At 42.0% G+C, this 21,732-nt stretch overlaps 1 protein-coding gene across 5 annotated transcripts in view; it reads left to right on the top strand.

The window, feature by feature from the left end:
- SPATA13 (spermatogenesis associated 13) overlaps positions 1-21,732 on the top strand; it is a 164,348-nt gene that overhangs the window by 90,478 nt on the left and 52,138 nt on the right. The window contains exon 1 of one of the 5 annotated variants that reach the window (XM_068671770.1): positions 13,644-13,878. The exons of the other annotated variants lie outside the window; for them this stretch is intronic. The gene's annotated coding sequence lies outside the window, so the exon portion shown is untranslated. Of the gene's footprint in view, positions 1-13,643; positions 13,879-21,732 lie in introns of those variants that run through there. 5 annotated transcript variants of the gene reach the window in all.

Here is a 21,732-nt window from a genome sequence, read left to right as displayed (position 1 = left end):
GCTTCCACACGTAAAAATATTTGTTTTAGGAGAGGAAACCAGAAGGGTAGGAGCAAATACTTACCTATGCAAAAGGAAAGTTTGTTTACGCTTCGTACATTGGAGAAACTGTTCGTGTGTGGTTAATCTGTGTGGAAACGCAACATTTGCAGTGCTGCCAAGTGACTCAGGTGAGCTGCTAATTGCTGGCTCACCCAGGGAGGTTGAAGTGTCTGGGGCTGCTTTGGTTTGCTTCACTCTCTTTATCCACAAAAAAAAAAAAAAAAAAAGAGAGAGAGAGAGAAAGAAAACCTACAAATCTTACTGTTCCAGTGAAGTTTTCTTCTTTCTACCCGCTTTTTCCATGTAGGTCTTTACTCTTTTGCTTAATCTGCGCGTTTCCTCCAGTTTTTCCATAGTACATAGGACAGCATAATCCCATCCTAAGGGATTTCCTTTCTCACTGGCCCTCACCTCTCCATCCCCACCAGAGCCCTCCTGCCCTCATGGCAGCTCTTCCCTCCCACTGTCTTGCCCTCTGCAGCCTCTTCTGCTGTGGTCATCCTTCCCCGTCGCTCACATCTACCCCAGCCTGGTCCAGTCCTGCTCTCCTAACCCAAATCCCACTGGATGCTCGTGTTCACCTCTGCCTTGCTCTGCCACCACTCTGGGGACCTTCACTCCCCCTGAGAATGGATTTGCAGAGGGTCAAAGGGTGAGAGCCCACAGCCCCTCACAGTGCAGTATCGTGTTGAGTGTCAGGGCCTTCAGTAGAAACCTGCAGTCCAGCAAAGATGTCTGTATAATGTGTTGTGTCACTACAACTACCTTCATAGTGCGATGATCTGGGCTAAATTCCCTGTGCTGAGTGCTCTGCTCTCAGTCTGTTCCACAGACTTTGGCTCATACAGGTTCACATCCAAAGCCCATTGAATTCCCATTCCTTTCAGTGGGCTTCCCCTCTGCCTCATCATGGCTAATCAAAGAACCATGCAATGGTTTGGGATGGAAGGGACCTTAAAGCCCACCCTGTTCCAACCCCCTGCCATGGGCAGGGACACCTCCCACCACACCAGGATGCCCAAAGCCCCATCCAGCCTGGCCTTGAGCACCTCCAGGGATGGGGCAGCCACAGCTTCTCTGGGCAGCCTGTGCCATGGCCTCACAGTAAATAATTCAATTTCACAGATAAGAGCCACAGGATCTTTCAGATTCTTTGATTCTGCTTCAAATGAGTCTTAGATTCTCCCAAAATAGACCTTACTGCTAGGCAGTATCTTCACTGGTGTGTTCCCTTTGGGACTGGAGAGTGCCAGGCAGTGTTTGGGTACCTACTTTTTCATAACATGTTCTGTCCCTTCCCTGGTAAGTGTGAACCGTGTCACTGTGGGGTGCTGCAGTGACAGGTTGATGAGTGATGCATCACTGTATAGGGTTGGACTGAACCAAAAGCCCTTTTATACCTGTGTGCTGCAAACTGCCTGTCCTCCTGGGTGTCAAAAGGGCAATGCTACCTGAGCCCTGTGTTCTCTGGCCCCCAGCTGACTCCTTACAGCATCACTGTACTCACAAATGCGGTTTCCTGAGGAACTGGTCCAGCCCTGCTCAGCTTGGAGAGCAGCATTTCTGTTCCCTGCTTGTACTAGATGGACCCTGCCATGGCCTAAAGCAAAGGAAGCACATGAAGTTCTTGATTAAGAATTACTGCCATTGATGTCATTCATGGATGAAGACTCTGGGTCTGTGTTTAATCCAACAAGGTTGGAAATACCATAGGAAATGTTACCTTCAGTTCTAGTTGTATTCATTTATTTATATATTTTAGGGATTAGAGAGACCATGCTGCTATTCAACATATATTTGCAGTGATTGCACAAGACCACATGCTCTGAACACGAACGTGACTGCTTGTGAACCTGGGGTGAAGCAGAAGTGAATCAAGAACAAACAAGTCTCTCAGTCCTGACACTGGTGTTAGAACCCAGACCAGTGATGAGACATCCAGATCTAACTGGAAAGATGACAGCCAAGTGTGGATGCTTGTCACATTCTTATCTAGTTTCCTGATTGGAGTATGGGAATTCTGGGAAGGTGTAGGGGAGCCAGAGGATTCTGCCTATAGACAAGGTTTTTGTCCCATGTGTAGGATGGGCTATGCCTCCCTAAAATCTGGGGCTTGCAGCGTGTCCATAATGTATCACATTCTATGTGCAAGATGTGCATGTGCATATTTCTAAAGACACAGCTCTTCAGTTATATGCCCAGCTGCTCAGGGAGAGATGGGCACCAGGATTTCCTTGTAGCCTTTGTAAGTCTCTTCCAAACTCTTTTGCCTTTCAGTGGGTTAGTACAATCAGGAAGCAAATCTCAAATGAATGAAGAACAATCAAACTTGTCAAAGTGGTGAGTGGCTAATTGGTACTTGTCGACATTCTTCCAATTTGCAATATCATTCCTGCTGGTAGCATTGAGTCATCTGCTCTCAGAGGGGCCACAAATCTTGCTGGAGACTTTTGTACTTAATTCTGCATTTTTATTTCTCCTCTCATAAGCATACTAACAAATTGTCCTATAGGGCTTGAAAAGAACATCAACAATTTACTGTATCTGTTAGCATTCCCTGTTTCTTGTGCATTTTTTGTCATCTAAATATAACTGCCCTTTACATTCCGATACATAAACACAAGGAGCAGTATAATTTGACAGTCCTTGATACCACTCTCTCTGCATACTTCATTTCCACAGCCCTACAAGGACATAAGCAGAACTCACTTCCAAGGGTTTACAAAGCAGTTGTGATAAACAGTCTGTTATTCGGATAAAAAGTTGTTGAGTTGCATGAATATTTTCAGATGGAATGCTTAAAGGGAAGGGAAGAAAGGGCAACAATTTATGCTTAGAAACACTTAAGGGGCCATATCAGAAATATTTGTATTCTGTGAGTCTTTTTATATTGTTATTGTAAGCAAATGAAGATATTTTATTTTTATCTGTTCCCTGCTCAATTAAGGATTCCAAATCTCAGAATTACTCTCTCTCTCTCTCTCTCTCTCTCTCTCTCTCTATATATATATATATATACATGTATATATATATGTATTACTGACTATCAGACAGGTGATCCAGAAGTTTTGTATCTCATGAAATGGTGTTACTGTAGTCTATTCAAAGCACACATAACAGTCAAAGACATAAGTACTGTGTGAGTTTGTGGGAAGATGAAGTCTCCCAGAGACAAACACCCTAAAGCTTTTCCTGTCTGCCGTGGCACAAAAGACTGTTGCACTTCTCTGTGTCCTAGCTGAGGTCTGTGAGATGAACTTGGAAAAGGCTCTAGATGTTTTTAATCAGAGGATTTTAACAAGCTTCCCACCTAGATGGGAATTCAGTGAGGCTGTTTACATCTGTGGGTGAGCTTTTGTGGCAGTACAGCGCAGCAGCAGCTATCTTCGGGTGCTCTGTGAAACGCAGGCAGCATTTGAATGGCAGCTGTGTAATGAATCAGCTTCACAGGAGCAGGCTCAGCACCCTTTGCTGCAAACCCATACTTCAAGGAAATCGGTGTCAGCTTTGCACTGTTGGGGCAGCAGCCAGACTGCTCATACACAAGACTTCTGGTTCTATAAGGCAATATGTTCAAAGCTAAGCACGACTGTGCAAGTCTCTACCCTATAAAACCAGCAGCCCAAATTGTACAACCTGAACCATGAAAATGTTATTTAAAGTCCTGATCTGATTTAGATTTAAGCAAAATACCTGGCATAATGGATCAGTTGGTAAAGTGAAGCAAAAAGAAAGATCACATGAATTCTAATCTGCTGACATCAATATTTTATTTCTGAGGTGACAGGCTCATCACTGTGTACAGCTTCAGTAGCTGGCACCACTTATTAAAACAATATAGATTTTTTTTCCTGCAGAAAATTGAGAAATAGTTTTCCCCTGGAATATTGTTGAATTGCAAAATACTGAGACAAGTCTGGAGTCAGGGGATGAGCCTGGCTCATGTCACGGATGGTTAGGACTTCGCTGTAATAACCTAAGAATGCTTTGGTGGATAATTATATATACACAAGTGCACACGCACGCACACACACACACACACACATGATTTTAATGACGAACACAGGGTAGGTGTACTAGGTAGGTAATGAAAATGCAAAGTGTACCATGGTATATTGGTTGTAAGCCTTTCTTATATGAATTTCCCCAAGGCAAAGTTTTAATAGCTGCTGTGTGTTAAACCATATGTGTGCGAAGAGAGGTGTAACCGTGGAGCTCTGTGTGTTAGCAGTGCCTGTGTTGGGTGAGCTAGATGCTGGAACAGCAGAAGCTTTTTTGGCTTTCTGGGTGTATTTGCAGCCTTTTTTCCCCATTAACTTTGGTGAAGAAAAGACAAAATCGATTCTCTGGGCCATCAGCTGAGACACATCAACCATCTATAAGCTTTGGGGATCTTGCTTCAGATGAAAATGCCAGGCTGAGAAGCTACAGTGCAGAGGACAACCAAAAGTCTTCCTCTGGAGAAGAAGTATCTGGTGGTGATGAAGGGCTAGGTGTTATTTGGAGAAAAAGTCCACAGAGCACAAATCACAGAAAGATGCTGAACTCCCCCCTGGAGGGATTTGTCACTAAGGAAGCAGGAAAGAAGGTAAGCTGGATGTGTTTCAGCATAAGTCATCTGTATCATGCTTTTTTCTAAAAAAAAGTTACTCTACAGTAAGCATGTTCTGTGCTACTGGTTTGTGGTCTGCAGCTCCTTGCAGAGAACTGAGCTCTTCAGCTGCAAGGCAGGGAGCAGGGATCACAACACGTCACTTTTTCCTCCTCCGGGATCCCTGTTTTATCCCTAAAGTTGCATAACCTTCCTTTTTTATACTTCCTTCCAGTCATCTACTTCTTTAGGATAAGCAATTCTGCTTCACCTGGGGCAAAGCTTCCCAGCTTTCTGTCAGCCAGGCTTGCTTTCAGATCTGTGTGTAAAAACCCACCCAGTTCAGAGTCAGCCTGAATGAAGAGTCACTTAATTGCCCAGGCAACCCTCCCCCTCCTTTTTAAATTAAGCATCATGTTTTCTTGTCTTCAGTCACACGGTATTAGCCTCTACTTGAGACACTCATTAATCATCCTTGCTAATGCACATGAAATGTCTCATTTTGGTTAATACTGTGTTCTGGGGGAGAGATGGTCCTTTGTGTTGTTTGGTCTTTTGAGAATTGGGTTTTGCTGCTGGTCTCAAAATATTAATGCTGCATGTAAGTATGTGGTCCTGGAGGAGTTCTGCTCTTACTAATGGGATTACCTTCATGGGAAATAAAACGGTGTGCACAACTAAACTCCAAATTTCTATCAGTCAAATGCAATAGTGGTTCAACAGCAACACATAGCATGGCTTGCTTTTTCTCCCCAAAATGTCACTACATGAAGCCATGCTAACAGATAATAATATGCATTATTGTGATTAAAAAAAAAAAAAAAAGAGAAAAAAGAGTTACCTGTTACACAATTTTAAGGCAGCTCGAAGTGGTAAAGGAATGCAAATTTCAACAGCCAGTCTGTTGAACAAACAAAGTCTCCTCAATCTGTATGTACTTATACCGCTGGCACACAGTGCCAGATTAACAAGGAAAACACCTACATCATTACAAAGAATTAAATGTCTGAGATATGACATCATTTAACCTTCCCCTGCCTCTTTGCTTTCTTTGTCTCCCTGGTGGGAAACTGGAAGGGAAGAAGACCATTATACGTATTGCTAATGAAAAACATCATAATGAAAAACATCAAAAAGTTTCTGAAAATGCGTCATTGTCTAAGATCTCCATTCATTTGGTTGACTTTTTTTGATTTTTGGCTTGATTTTTGAACCAACGCAGCATCTTGCTATTGCTCACCACAGGTTCTGTAGCAGCCTTGGATTGTGAATTGGAATAAATTTTGAATACATTTTATGAAAAAGGAAAATGGGAATATTATGAATCCAAGTAGGATGACCATAATTGGAGGCACAACTGTACCAAAGAGCTTGATTTCATTAGTCATTGGCTTTAATGGTCTTACACTTGAAGGCAATGGCACGTGTTTCTACTGATCTGCTGTATACAATCCAGCATATGTTCTGATTTGTGTGCAGACCACACTGCGCTGTTAGGAGGATGGCAGCAAGAGATAACTTTATAGCAGAGTGGTGTATGTGAAGGGCAAGTCTGGCAAGATAAATGAAAAGTTGTAGAAGACAATGAGATCTGAGAAAGGGAAAGGACATGGCTGTTGAAAGCTAAATGGATAGGCTGAAAATGGAAACTGTCCAACAATCACAAGTGGTATGACAGAGAATAGCTGAGGTTTTGCCTCCTGGAAGGCATACTATAAAGTTTTCAAACCTGCTTTATCAAGGCACTGTGATATAGTTTCATAGACAGAGAGTTATATTTGGCATTTCTACATTTTATCATATTCCTTTGTGCTATGCAAGTGTTTAATTCTCCCAGAAAATATTGCATTTGATTCACTGTGTTAAACAAATTCAGGAGCACTTTAAGCACACTGCAGTCTTGCTTTGCCTCTACACAGGGCTTGCCATACATACGCTCCTGGCAAACAGCATTGATTTTTGGAGGTTCTCTTTCCCAGTGTTGTGTGCACAGGTAGCATCAAGTAAGAGTTAATTTGGTGTTCAAGAACCAGCTGCTCCATTTCTTTTCTTCATCCAAACTATCCCATTGGACTGGGCCATTGCACTCTTGTTGAAAATGATCTCAATTTGCCTAGTAGGCATCAGCTGCATAGTGTTTGATTTAATAAGTAATTAATTCATTCTTTATCTTGGTCAGCTTTCTTAATTTCTTTTCTTGATGAGATTAAGGAGTAGATATTTTCATAAATTAAACATTCCAGCATTTTGCATTTTACTTGTATTCTATAGCTTTAGATCAAGCTTTCTGGCACTGCTCACACGTTCCAAAGTTCTTCTCTTTCATCTCTCTTACATTTCCTGTGATGAGAAAATAAAGAAGGCTTTATACACGTGTGGCAGTAGAAAATAAAAGTCTGTTGTAATGTTCAAAGTTCAGACATTTAACAGCTTACCCAAATACCCACTCAAGGCAGATGAGATACGCTGCAGCAGCTGCTGAGCTTAACTCACTTCATTAGATGTTTCCTTCTTTCTAATGAAGGAAACTTCTCACTCTAGAAGAGATGCTGGATTCATTTTTACCGTGCTTAGCATTGCTTTGGTGAGGATTGTACTTCCTTATTCCTATTCTCTTCTGTTTTCTATTAGCTCTTAATTATGGTAATTTCATGTTCTACTTGCACACGGAAGAACTGAACCCAAGCTCAGTTGAGCTCAAATGAAGCCAGGATCTGTCCCTGCATTCATTCTGTTGCAGAAACTGAACTATAACCAGAATATATTTTCTAAGAGGGAGATGATGCTATCTGTAGGCAAAGCATGTGAACAAAATCATTCATCCAGTAACAGATCAAATAAACCAAAATAAAACATGAATAATACTGAATTATTATTATTAATGATAATAGTAATAATAATGAAATGAGAGAATGCTCCAATTAGCAAAATGAAATCAATGCAAAAATGTTAAAGACAAATCTTGCACAGAAACATTGCTTAAAATTAAGCTCCTGTGTGATGCCATTGATTTGGGGATTAGAGAGACGACTAATGGGAACAATTTGGCTAGTTCCACAAAATTAATGCTTGAAAGTTGACTTCTGTAAATTATTGGCTTTCTGTGAAGTCCTGCAATAGGACTTCAAATTCACTCTGAGCTGAAGCAGTTTTCTTTTTGTCTTTGCCACTTGTCCTTGCTTATGACAAGGGTCAGCATTTTTAAGTACAATGACTTGGAACTGTTTGAAGTAAGCTATTGCCTTGTTCCAGTGTGTTAATCAGGACCTTGTAATTAAAAGTAACCTCCCAACAATGAACCAAGGGCTCTGTGGCTCCTTGGCATGCTGGGTGGTTGGTTGCTGTGTTGTTAGAACATTTTTATGTTTCTGATGGAGCAGTTCAGCTATCCAGGAGGAAAATAGCCCTGTTGTACTTGTTGCTACACACTTGCATAACACACAAGAGAAAATGTTGACGTGGAATATGACCATGACGTGGAACATGAGTCCTAGTGCACTGGCTACTAGGAGAGGAATGAAGGATTTGGGGGAACCAGTGGCTTTCATCAGCAGGGCTCTGACTTTCTGGTTTGCAAAAAGACAAGTGAGTTAAGTACATTACTTAGCATATGGATGACAGCATAAAATATGAGTAGCACGTAGACAACCTAGAGGAAAAAAATCAAGAACAGCATACTTTTAAGGAATGAATTACTTATTTATGATTTATGTACTACAGTTGAGAGTTTTAAAAAACAGGAATCCCCTCTTAATGGAAAAAGAAGCTCAAGTGTGACTATCATGTAAATGGTCGGGCAATAGTCCAGAAATCTAACTTGCATATCTGCCTGCAAGTCCTCTTGCCAAATACTCTCCCCTGTCTTATTCTCTCCTGGAAACCCATCCTTCTTGTTTGTTACTACACCTCTCTTGCAACACGGCTGTCTGTGGAGCTGGAGGCGCCTGGCGCTTGGCTCCCTCAGGCAGGTCTAGGCTTTCAAACCAGCACATCATCACCAGGGCAAAAGGGTAGAATCAAACCAAAGGGAATGCATTTCACCCAGTGTACGAATTAGTTATGGGAAATCAGTGAAATATGAGGTTGTGGAAGCTGAATTATTAGTGAATATAGAAAGAAATCGAGGAAATTCATGAAAGAATGTCCCAACAGACCTACAAAGTAGTGTGTTCTGGTTGCAGCCTCAGATATAGGAAGACCCTAAACTTTAGGTTACCAGGAGACAGGAAAATAGAGGGAAAATATTTCTCTATTTGTCTTGTTTCTTGTTTGTCCTTAAGCTACTTGGAGACAGGATGGCTGGTGAGGTGACGTTTTGGTCTAATGCAGCGCAGCATGTCCTACCTAACAATACTTGCTTGAGAATAAGTTTCAGAAATCTGGCTCAAAATCTTGTATTGGATCTTTCATTGCTTATTTCGAGTGCATCTTATTTTTATTTTAATTATTGACAACTTATCTGGTATCTTTTCAAATAGGTTTATACCTTGTAGTTTATCAGCTGTGCTGTAACTTGAAAGATAAAAATTCCCTTGCTCACAACTGGTAGTACTGAAGAGATAATGCAGGTAATGAAGTTTTTTTTTTTTTTTTTTTTTTTTCCTTCCTTATGAAACAGGAAGGAAGGAATTCTTCTTTTATTATTGAAGAATACAGACAAACAGGTTTTGCATTTATGTGTGTAATCTGTTGCATGTTTTCTGCAAGACAGCATAAGAAAGAGAAAGAGAAGATGGCAGGAACATTTCCATCTTGTTGCAAAGAAATCAGACTTCAGGGCAAAGGACAGCGGCATCCTTTGTGCGCTGACACTAGAGATAACAAAGCAGTACCACTTCAGATCCCTACAAAGAATATTCTGGTGCTGAGGACTCAACTAGTAACATCAGTTTACCTTAGCAGCAGCAAGGTGCTCAGCTCTTGGGCTGAGGAATTAATCTTCTCAAAGGCTTTAAAATATTGTTAAAAATAAAACCGGATCACTTAAAACATCTTTTCAGGTGATGGTGGTTAATCAGATCTCCTCTGCATCCAATGTACAGGCCTAATTGCCTTGTATGACCTGGTGATAAATTGGTCTTATGAACGGGGCTGTGCCTGGATTACATTGCAATTGGTAACCTAAACATTCGGGGGGAGCATTTCCCTTCTTACAGGGCCTGCTTTGTATTCTGTGGAGTTGTTGAGACTGAGATGCCTTAATGTAATTGGTACCGCAACATGCAGCCATGCCTCCTTTTATCTGTGTCAATTTGGCGAATGAAAAACTCAGTATCAGCCAGCAATGTGTGCTTGCAGCCTAGAAAACCAGTTGTACCCTGGGCAGCACCAAAAGCAGCGAGGCCAGCAGGGCGAGGGAGGAGATTCTCCCCCTCTGCTCTGCCCTGGTGAGACCCCACCTGGAGCCCTGCATTCAGCTCTGGGGCCCCCAGCAGAAGAAGGACAGGGACCTGTTGGAGTGATTCCAGAGAAGGTCCACAAGAATGATCAAGGGGCTGGAGCACATCTCTTCTGAAGACAGGCTGAGGGAGCTGGGGTTGTTCAGCCTGGAGGAGAGAAGGTTCTGGGGAGACCTTACAGTGGCCTTCCAGTGCCTAAAGGGGGCCCACAGGAAAGCTGGGGAGGGACTCTTTGTCAGGGACAAAGTGAAGTGACAGGACACAAGGATAATGGCTTTAAAATGAAAGAGGGGAGATTTAGATTAGACACTAGGAAGAAATTATTTACTTTGAGGTGGTGAGGCCCTGGCATAGGCTGCCCAGAGAAGCTGTGGCTGCCCCATCCCGGGAGGTGCTCAAGGCCAGGCTGGATGGGGCTTTGGGCAACCTGGTGTGGTGGGAGGTGTCCCTGCCCATGGCAGGGGGTTGGCCCTGGGTGGGCTTTAAAGTCCCTTCCAACCCAAACCATTCCATGATTCTGTGATTCTATGCATTTCTTTGTTTTTTTCTGTGTCCTGATTTGGCAAGAACTAATAGCAAGTGAACTATTATTCAATTTTTCTGTATTCTTCAATTGAATTTAGAGTTAATGGAAAGTGGTTCATGAACTTCCCTGAAGGCCAACTATTTTATTAACAGAACGTACACAGCACAGGAGCCATTAGCAAGAGTTCCTTGTGTTGTTTTGTTAACTTGCCTCAAGTTAGATTGCCAGCATGAATGTCTTACTCCTAGCAGTGTCCAAGCCTTCTTCAACATTTTATTTGGTTGAGCCTGCTGGCAGTGTTGGGAGGAACTGCTTTTTGTGTGACAGAGCAGCAGGAATGAATGGAGCTCTGCCTCAAGACGGATGAGAAGCCAGCTGAGAGCTTATGGGTAAGGATTAGTGGATAGACCAACATGGACAACATTGCAGTAGGTGTCTGCTATAGACCACCTGGTCAGGAAGAAGATGTAGATGAGGCCTTCTTCAGACAAGTGAAAGAAGCTTCATGTTTTCAAGCCCTGGTTCTCATGGAGAGTGTTAGCCATTCCTATAACTGCTGGAGGGACAACACAGCAGAGCACAAGAAACCCAGGAGGTTTCTGGAGTACATTGAGGAGGGGCACTCTGCTGAACTTGCCTGTGTTTGCAAAGAAGAAAGAGCTGGTTGAGGATGTGAAGGTTAGGAGCAGCTTTGGCTGCAGTGACCAACAGTTAGGGAGTAGAGGAAGGAAGAAACAGGACAAACAGCTGCATCAAGACCCTTGACTTTGTGGGAACAGTCTTTAGCCTCTTCAAAAAAAAAAAAAAAAAAAAAAAAAAGAAAAAAGTAATAACAAGCATAGCAGGCTTCACATAGTTGTAAGGTTAAACTTACTCAAATTTGTAATGTACTTTGAGAGCCTGATATTACAGGTACAGTTCAGGTACAACACATAATGGTCTATTGTTCTTTAACCAGGAACTTCATGAAGATATTTCAGTTACTGAGTTGTCAAAACCAGACTGGACTTTGCTGCTAGTCTCACCAGAAATTTAAGCGTCATAAAGTTCTCTAAACTTTGGTCTGCCTTCTATAACAGCATTTGACATGCCAAGCACAAGAAGTGTTTCATGTGCCCGAATACCAGAATCTGTAAGAAAACACACTTTCCACATTTGTCTCCTTGTTGTTTATTATTTGTATTTCTCTTTTTTCCTGTGTATTCTGAAGCCTGAGCCTTCTCTTTGTACTCATGAAATTCCTAGAGATTGACTTGTGCCATGTAGTAGTATCTGCATTCTAGTTTCTCCTAAAATTTCAAACCACAAAGTAAGATGTGGTATTTTCTTCACTTCCTCCCAACCAGAACCATGACCAAAATCAACAGTTTTATGGCAATATCATAGACGAGCACCCTGGTGAGTGATTTGAGGCTACAAAAATTATTTGGATTTAGCCTTTATTGTAATCTTTACCTAAATCTTTGATCTTACCCAAATCTTTACCTAAAGATTTAACCTTTACCTAAAGATTTTACCTAAAGATTTTACCTTTAATCTTACCTTAATCTTTACCTAAAGTTTACCTGACGGGGAAATTGCCCTGTTAACTTCAGTGGACCTTATATCAGGCTCAGAAGACTTAAAATGGTGAAAGACCAGCCTTATATGAGATGAGTACCGCAATGAAGAGTTTGTTTTTTCCTTTCACAGAAGGCTTTGGGTATAAGTCAAACAGTGGATCTTCAGTTCTGCCATTTATACTCTCATAGCTGGTTTTCTTGGTACTGAAATTCCAGCAGAGCTTTCAGCTAAAATGAATGTTCCTAATAATTAGAGGTTCAACAATATCTGAATTTCAAATTATTGGATGAGACATATATGAAGTCTCATACTTCATTATAAATTATTAATTAAATTTTGCAAATGCTGTTGGGATATGTAAATTTATTACTAAGTAAATCTGTTGGCATTTCTACTTTTAAGAAATTAATGTAATGTTGACATTAAAAATTCTCTTTGTGATTATTCACAGAATAACTCCAAGAAATGTAATACAGAAATCCATTTCTCTTTGAATTAGAGTTCTCTTGCATGCAGGATTGCAGGTTTTTTTTCACAGTCTGCCATTCTAATTCAGAAAAAAAAAAAAAAAAAAAGCACAGCAATGAAGCTGGAAGTTTCTTCTTGTGAGGAAAAGAGAGGACTGAATCACATAACAGATGTTCTGTTATATATTACTTTGTGTGTATAGGAAGGCATACACAGAAGGGAGATGTACATTTCCTACTGACTGGAGAGTACAAAGCCAGGGGCATTTTGCATTTTCATACGTGATGCCAGGCAGATCTCTTGGGATAAATATGGGTGGCTAGCAGAGAGTGGTTTCTCCCTCTGGACACCAGGAAGCAAAAGCAGAGAAGCACGTGTCATATCTTACTAGCAGGTTTTCCTCCCTGTATTGTTTGCCACTGTAATAACTCGGCTCTGCACCTGCAGTGGATTCTGCACAACAAATTATTTCCTGTTGCATTTTGGAGCTCTGAAAGACGTAATTTGACCTTTGATTTCTGCCTCTTTCATTTGTTCCGGTAGATGACCAAGTATGATTTGGGCACTTTGTTCTGTTGCCGACACCTGCAAATACTACAGCTAGGTAATAAATTTGGGGGGCTTGTTGTTATTTTAATTTTTTGTGGAGGATTATTTAGCATGTGCTGCTCGTGGTCTTTCATTTTGTCCACGCTGTCAGCTGTGACTTGCACAAGGTAGACTCCAGCTGATAATAATCAATCAGTTTGCACAACAGTTAAGTAGAAGTTGCAACGTTAGGATATTGCATCCTTGACTGCTTAATTTTACTTTCACCAGAACACTCCCCAAACTTTGGCTTTCATTTAGTAAATATGTGAATACTGGATATGAAACTATGCAGCACGCAGACTTTAATGAAATGCTCATGTAAATATGCTCGCTTCCCTGTCGTTACAGTTATTTTCAGTGTATGTTTAACTTGCTGATTTCACACACCGCTGTGCAGCCCTTTGTTATATATTAACTTGAGACTCGATCCTGTGAGGTGCTGAGTGCTTCTGGCCCATGCCGAGCTCCTTGCGCTGCCACTGGCGTTTAGGGACAACCACGGCACTCAGCACCCTGCAGCACCCAGCCCCGAGCCTGGGCAACAGCAGGCTCTCAGAAAACAAACAGGTTTTCTGGAGCAAGGTTCATGCTGTTACCCTGCAATATTCTGTGCAATGGATTTTCAAACACTTAGATTAAATCTTATCCAGAACTACAGGTCCTATAGTTAATGGCTGCTGGAAGACATAAACATTTAGGTATGTACAGTGCAAAATTAATTACCTTTTACAATTGTGGTTTTATTAGTTGTTCTAATTAAGTGTGAAACCATTGGGCTGAGGCTGATATTTAATATTCTGTGTGTCGGCTGTAGTGTGCTTTGCTCCTCTGTTACTGTGTATGTGGTTTTTGGAGTAGCAGATAATCTGTGCAGCTCATCTATCAGTGCTATTTGGGCACCGTGCATCGCTGCACTTCCATACCTTTCAACGGAGAGCTCTGTGCGCCGTGAGTTCAGGTTGATTGCACTGGTGCTGAGACTGGGGGGAAGTTTCACTGGCATTAACCCTGCTTTTTCAAGCCCTTGTTGTAGATGCCCACCCAAATGCAGACATAAGCCTTTGGCTGTTCCCCATGTCCGTGCATTTTCACCAGTCTTAACTGCATCGGGCTACAGCACTTTTATGCAGTTCATGAGGCATTTGGAAAGGTAGGTTTTACAAAAGGGTACTAAGCCAATCTGTTGCCTAATTTTGGGAAAATGTATCTTAATGAAATCAAGATGGGGTGTAGCTCGTGCAAACTATAGTATTAATCATTGTTCTCTCTCTCTGAAACTCACTTTGGGAAAAGAGTGGTCTGTGTTGTAAAATAGAGGTATTTGGCACAGAAAAAGTGTTGCAATTAATGTTTCTAAAAAGCTACTATCACTGTTTGATATGTAGATGAAAACCATAATTTTCTGTTGTTTGCAAGGAAAAACACAGGACCTGGTAACTTTAAATAACAGGGTTTAGTTCCATCTGCAATCTGGGAAAATTACTTCCAAAAATGCACCCCCCACCTTCTCTGTTAAGCAGCCCAGCCATTGCTAAGCACACAAGGAGTTCTTTGGTTTTGGTCCTGGAATTACTTGCAAATAGAGGCAATTCAGAGCTGCAGACAACCTGAGCCTGAGACCTGTACTTGAGGTTGGCCAAAGAACAAAGAACAGTTCTGATCTAGGGACTGTTGGAGGAATCTTTAATTCAAATATCAATCTGTGTTAATAGCTATCTTTTCGAAATAAGCTGTCACACTATTGGCCTTTGACCCCACTCCTTCTAGTTGTGTACACGCTTATCTGTGGATTATCTCATGAGACAGGGATGATTTAAACATGCCAGAGCAAAGAATCGTGCATGTGAAATGTTTGCAAGAGTGCAGCTACAGTGATGTACTTTAACTGAAGTCAAGGTATGAAATTGGACTGCAGAAGGAAAAAACTTGCTGACTGCCAGTTCTGTTTTCTCCGAGTAATGGCCAACAGTTCAGCTGCTGTGTGTTTCTGGGGAATAAGCAAAAAAAAAAAAAATTAAAAAAAATATTTTTTTGAGGTTTTAGGAGATGGTTATTAACGAGAGAGGTTTCTGTGTAACTTCAAGCACAATGAGCCAAGCTAGCAATACTAAGAAGTTAAGAGTTGTTTACCCATTAAACAAAAATGGGGAAATAGGTAGAAGTTTATGTGACCAAGAGTGGACTGTTGGTGACAAAGAAGTATTTTCCAGGACTTGCAGTGTAGGCTGAAGGCACCACATGATCCCCTTTAAGAATATTGTGACAGAAAGTAGTCACAAGCACTTAATATCCTCCCTGGGAAAACAGCTCCTGTTTTGGGGTAAATGAGGCCAGGGTTGGTTGCATGATAATTCTCTTTCAGTACGACGTGTGAGCAAGTTTAATGCTTTTTGCAAAGCCTGGATTTCACTCTCATTTAATACCAGGTTAAATCTGCAATAATAAGCTCTCAAAAGCTTAGACCTTCCAGTAAAATGAGATTTGGCTATAAATTACATATTGGTTTCCACTGGTAACGTTGTTGTAGCTTTCTTTCTCTAAGCAATAGGAGCAAGACTGGTAAGAAAAGGGAATAAATATACTTTATTAGCACGTGGGATGATTTAGTAGAAGCTATGACCTCTTACTGCAGACCTTGGGAAGGATTTCTTTCTCCAGAGAGCCTCAACTCCCTCTGTCCCCTTTTCCTTAGACTTCAGCACAATGAAACACATAAGTCAATCAAAATGTTTTTATGCCATTTTTTGCTGAAGGGCTGGGAAATCGAGACGTAGAATATTGTGCATGGCACACGGTGACAGTCAGCTGAATGTTTCTCAGGCAGCAAGATCTGTGGACCTGGATACTGAATGTGAGCAGTTTATCAGTTGAAAAATAGTAGGATTTCTGATAAATGAAACATCTTTCGGCATAAAGCTGATGGTACTGCAGTCACCTGAAACTGGCTTGTTAAAATGGAGCACCTCTGATCCGTTGGTTAAAAATATATATATTCTGGAATGTATTTGTCTGTGGATCTTCAGGATTTTCAGAGTTAAAGCTTTCATATAAATCTTGCCTGTGCTAGGAAAATTACCAGATGCTGACAGGGGGTGTCACCAGCAGCTCGGCTCAACATATGCTCCGTATGGCTTGGCTGCCAGGGCAGCACAGGAAGGCCCTGTTCCCTGCTGCTCCCCAGGCTGGTGGGAGCAGGTTTTAAACCACCTGATTTCAGCATCCTACTAAAGGTTAGCCTCTACACATTGCCCATCCAATTATCAGTAAGGCTGAAGAGCTATTCAAGCATAGATTGGCCTACCAAGTTTTCTTTTGCGTAAAGAAAAAGAGATAGATGACATTTTTACTTTTGGGGGATGCAGGAATCTCAATATCCCTGCAATAAGACCATACTTGTATGATATTTGTGGTGAGGTGGGAATTGAAACTGAACCAGATTAAAATATCTGTTTACTGTGATGACTGATTTTAATTTCTGAAAGTGACACAAAGGCACTTCATTAAAAAAATCGATTTATCATTTTCTGGAGAAAGTATTTTCCTTCTTTTCCAGAGAACACATTAAAAATATTTCCTGTTTGGGATGTGGCCATATAACTTTGCATGCCTTTGTGTTTTGATGCCTACCCACTCCAGAACCTCACCCCCCCCCACACACACGTGCACCCTACGGCTGCACAGCATAACACAGGGGGTCAGGCTGTGGGCATGTCCCACAGTCCTTCTCCAGTCCTTCCCAATTCACAGCACTCCCGGGCAGCTCCTGAGACAGATTTTGAGTCTAGAGTCATTTCAGGAGTCCCCTGGTTATGAAAGGTGGAGCTTCCACTTGCTGCCTATGCTTTCTTCCCTACCCTTGGATGCTCTGCTCCACTGCCTGCCCTGTATCAGGTCTGATGCACACAGAAGGGCTGAGGCTGGCAGGGCCCCTGGAGGCCCCTGGTGCCCCCCTGCCCAAGCAGGGACACCCAGAGCAGGCTGCCCAGGCCCACGTCCAGGTGGCTTTTGGAGCTCCCCAAGGAGGAGACCCCACAGCCTCTCTGGGCAGCCTGTGCCAGGGCTCCGTCACCCGCCCAGCACAGCAGTGCTGCCTGGTGCTCAGAGGGAGCCTCCTGGGTGCCCGGCTGTGCCCATGGCCTCCTGTCCTGGCACTGGGCAACACTGAGCAGAGCCTGGCTTCGGCCTCTCTGCACCCTCCCTTCAGGGATTTAGGGACATGGAGGAGATCCCCCTGAGCCTCTTCTTCTCCAGGCTGGGCAGCCCCAGCTCTCCCAGCTTCTGCTCACAGGAGAGGTGCCCCAGTCCCTGGAGGTGGTGGCATGCTCTTAGATTGCCTGAAGCCATCACTTTTGCCTCAGAGACCCAGGCAGATTGAAGGCGATGATCCGAACAGCAGCAGGTGGTCCATGGGGAGCAACGGCTTGGTGTGGGATAACAGGGGGGAGCGAAGAAGCCATTTCACTCCTGGTACAGAAAGAGGAGGCTTGCCATGGAACATGAAAGGTGGGGAGAGGTCTGACTCAGGTAGTGGCTGTGTTCACCATCTCCTAGGCAAAAGATAGCCCTAGGACAGAATTGGTGCAGATTGTTTGGAGCTGGAAACGTAGCTCCCACCTCCAGCTTAATATATTAATTGTGTGCCCCAGAGTGCTGAGGGAATGGCCACTAAGGTTTTTCTTATTAGAGCTTTTCAACCTGAACCTTAACAAAGCCTTTACAAAAGGGCCAGCGTGACTGACAGAACCCAAAGTGTCTGTGATGCCATTTGCAATATTTAGGCAAGGACAGCTCACTGACGTAAATTAACTTCTGTAGCAAGGACGTGTGCAATCTTTCCGTTCGGAGCTATCCTGTGCTCTTACAAGACATAAATTGTTGGTCTGACCCGCAGTCTCCAGTTTGGAAGATTAATGGGATATCATCAAAATAGGCAACTGAGTCTCAAAACAGGCACTTTCGTCTGAACTCCTTTCAAAAAAATGGATGCTAGGGTTCGTCCTCTGCACGGGTAGATAATGGATTATTTTCTCCGTGTGTACACTTTTTACAGCTCTCATCACCGTAAGCATTAAAGTGCCAGAGAAGCATTGATGGATTTGTCCTTGCAGGCCCATAGGTTATAAGGTACTGCTCCTATCATCACTTATTTTACACATATGGCACTTAAGCTGAGAAAAGTATGCTGGACTGCCAAGGTCAGAGAGAAACAAAATCCAGAATCCCTCTTCCCCAGCCTCAGTTGGAAAGAGAGCTTTCCTGCCTGGGATGTGGGTTTAATTTCTTCAAGTGATGGACATTACTTTTAGGGCTGGTAAAAGCCCAAGTTATTTAACTGTGACTCGTAGGAACATGAGTCAATTGTCAGAAAGATATCCTGTGGCACTGGCTCCAGCCCTATTTTACCAATTATACCATTTTGTACCTTGAGTATATACAATAAAGTCTACCTCAAGCTATCTGAGTTAGATTTTCCTTCCACCAAAATCTTTATAAACCTTGTGCAGAGGTATGGAAGCTCAAGGAATATTTTCCTTCCTTTGCAGCTTGTCAGTTTTGAAATACTTAGTTGTTTTTTTTTTTTGTTGTTGTTTGTTTGTTTTGAATTAACACAAACGTAGGCACACATGGTTTTTAGGAACTCCAGAAGCACAAGTGAGCTGTGCCAATACTACCTAATGCCCTCCGCTTGCCTCCTGAATAAAATGTGCAGCTGTAATAACTTACAGAGACGGTCAATATGTGTTATTTGTACTGCTGCCCAGAAACAGATTATAATATTAGAAATAATACCAGGCCGCAACAAGAGATTTCCTTGACAATCCTGCTGATCAAAGATCTAGTTTAGTATGTCTAACAGGACCAGGAAGCTAGCCCAAAATTTATAAACTCATATGTATCTGATTCCATGTCTGGACAAAAACGTTTTCTAGAATTATTGCGTGTTTTCTGCATCTTTAAAATTAATTTTTATTTATTTATTTTTTTGTCCTGCCAAAATGAACAGCCAGTTAACTTAAATTCGATCATTCGTGTTTTTAAAAAATACTCCTCATTTTAGTGTTAATAGTGAAGACAGTAGTAAGTTACTACAGCACATAAGAAATAAAGGGATGGGTATTAGCTGATGGCTTATCATTACTTTGAAGTTCTCAGGCAGGTTAAATTCAGAGCACGCATTTCACTGAAAAAGCTTTAACATTACTATAGGAAACATTCCCATCACATAGATGCTGCTGTAGCACTTCATTGGTATCCACTTTGCTCAAATTGGTAGTTTTTATAGATTTTCTATTCTATGGGATTTTTGATAGCATAAATTAAAACAAAATCTAGAGGTTATTGACAAAGTAGAGATAAACTTAGCATGAAGATTTCTCTTCTTTTTTTTTTTTTTCTTTTCTGAAAGAGAAACATAGTGGAGATAGTAATTTAATCTTCTCAGCAGAGATGCACCCATGAACACTAGTTTTAGTTCAGACTGTCACAAAGACAAGTCTGTCAGTGCAAAAAGAAACTAAACAAAGGAAAGTATTGATACTAATAGAAACAAACAAAACAAAGAAACAAACAAAAACACATGTGGTTCTTGAAGAGCATGGGTAAAGACAGCCTAGAAGCCGCCACTAATCCACAAACCCCGATACTACCCCAGACTGCTACCTGGTTCTCCTTTCCTTAATCCCTGTGAGGTACTCTCTGCTCTCCCCTCAGGAATACACCAAAAGCTGTAATTGTTCAGGGCTTTCTGCCCTGGCCACCACGAAGGTAATGAAGGTAAACAGTGCCTATAAGCAGCTGGGTATTGCTGTTGCATCACGCTGGGCCAATTATTCTCCTGAAGCCTGTTATTTTATTATAATAAGCATCAGAAGATCTTATATAACTACGCAAAATTTTTCCTGATGTGGCATCGTTCCTGAGGAAGCGCGCTACTTGCTTCACTTTTAAAGCATCTCCCCGTTTCCAGTGCCTGATGGACCCTGCATCCTTGTGGTGTTCCCACTCTCCTCAGGTCCCTTTCTGCACGTGTTTGTTCTTCCATTTATTTATTTTGGCCTGGCCGCATAACAAGGCACCTCCAGATCCTTTGGAAGGCCGCAGTGTTAAGTAGAGAGGATGGGACGGCAGATGTCAGGGGAACTATGTGGGTGGGGAAAAAGGCTGAAAAAGAGCTCTTAACAGTCACTTTTCCATACTATTATTTCAAGCAAGGAAGATAAATACAGAATGGCTGCGTGGCTGTCAGATGGGACAGTGAGGGATGTGATGTATGAGGGCATGGCAGAAAAAGCAGAGGTGGAGGAGACAGTGAATGGCAGCAGTGTGGGACAATTGCAGCTCTCTGGGGTTGTACCCTTTCCTCTCAACTAGCCCCTATCACTTCAATGTACTTCCACATAACAAAATCTAGAACTTTTTTCAACAACAACAAAAAAAATAATATATATATATTGATATCAATATATATATATATTGATATATATATATGGTATAGAGAAAAAGCAAGTTTTTGACTAATCTCTTCTTTCCAATTTCCGTCTTCTTTCCATCTCCACAGTCACTTTCCTTCTTATCTCTTACACTTTGCATGACACCAAATAAAGGTGGAATCCGACCTTCCTAATTGGTAACTGGGAGTCTTCTTTATGCCTCACACAATGATCTGTTCATTGGGAACTGCTCTTCTGTAGTACCAGCCATCTCTTCATGTCATGCTGGCTGAATAATGCCTCTTGAGGATGGCAAGAAAGAATAGCATCAGAGCTGGGCTGCGGGGGGTTATAAATAGCATTCTGCCAGGCTGAAAGGCTGAGCCCGTCATTAAGTTGCCTGCAGCTGGAGTGGTGTAGGTGGGTGAGTAAGAGCAACTGGGAGATGGGACAATGGTAACCTGGTACACAAGGGTCATTTTTCCTTGGTGGCGTCATTCCACTGGGCTATTGTGCTCTCCCTAAATTGCATCTCTGTGTTTAATAGAGCTGAGCAAGCTCAGTGAAACGACCTCGGCAAAGCACATTTAAAAGAAGATTGTGAATGATGAGGGGAAAAAGCACGGTTTGTTGTGCGTTGTGATTTAGACCAAGCCACGCTAAACTTCTGCTTTGCTCAGTAATTGCCTTTATTTGTATTGAACTGGCTGCGAGTTAAGGTCAAACAGAGGAGTAAATGCAGCAGGAACAGGCCTTTAGAAAGTAGTGTCCCAGCTTCCTACACGCTGGCAATGACGACTTTCATTGGGCAACTGAAGACGTTAATCCATCAGTTGAACCCAAGCTGTCCTTTGAGTGTTTTCCGCAGCAACATGATTCATTTTCTGGAGTGGAATTTTTCAGTGCCAGGATGACAGAGCTCTTGAATCTGGAAAATCCCTTTCGATTTATTATTACTGATTTGGTGACAGATATACACAAATGGTACATTAATTTCCCATACAGTTTATATATGTCAGACAAAAATAAGTTAGTTTGAGCCTGCTTACACAAGCATATGATTCTTCTCTTCAAACTGTACAAGTTGAGATCTTGATCCTGTTCCCATTGAAGTCCGTGGGG

Source organism: Anas acuta, chromosome 1 (assembly GCF_963932015.1).
Source record: "Anas acuta chromosome 1, bAnaAcu1.1, whole genome shotgun sequence".
NCBI classification, from domain to species: domain Eukaryota; kingdom Metazoa; phylum Chordata; class Aves; order Anseriformes; family Anatidae; genus Anas; species Anas acuta.
Note: the sequence above shows the minus strand (reverse complement) of the source record. Positions and strands in the feature narration are given on the sequence as shown.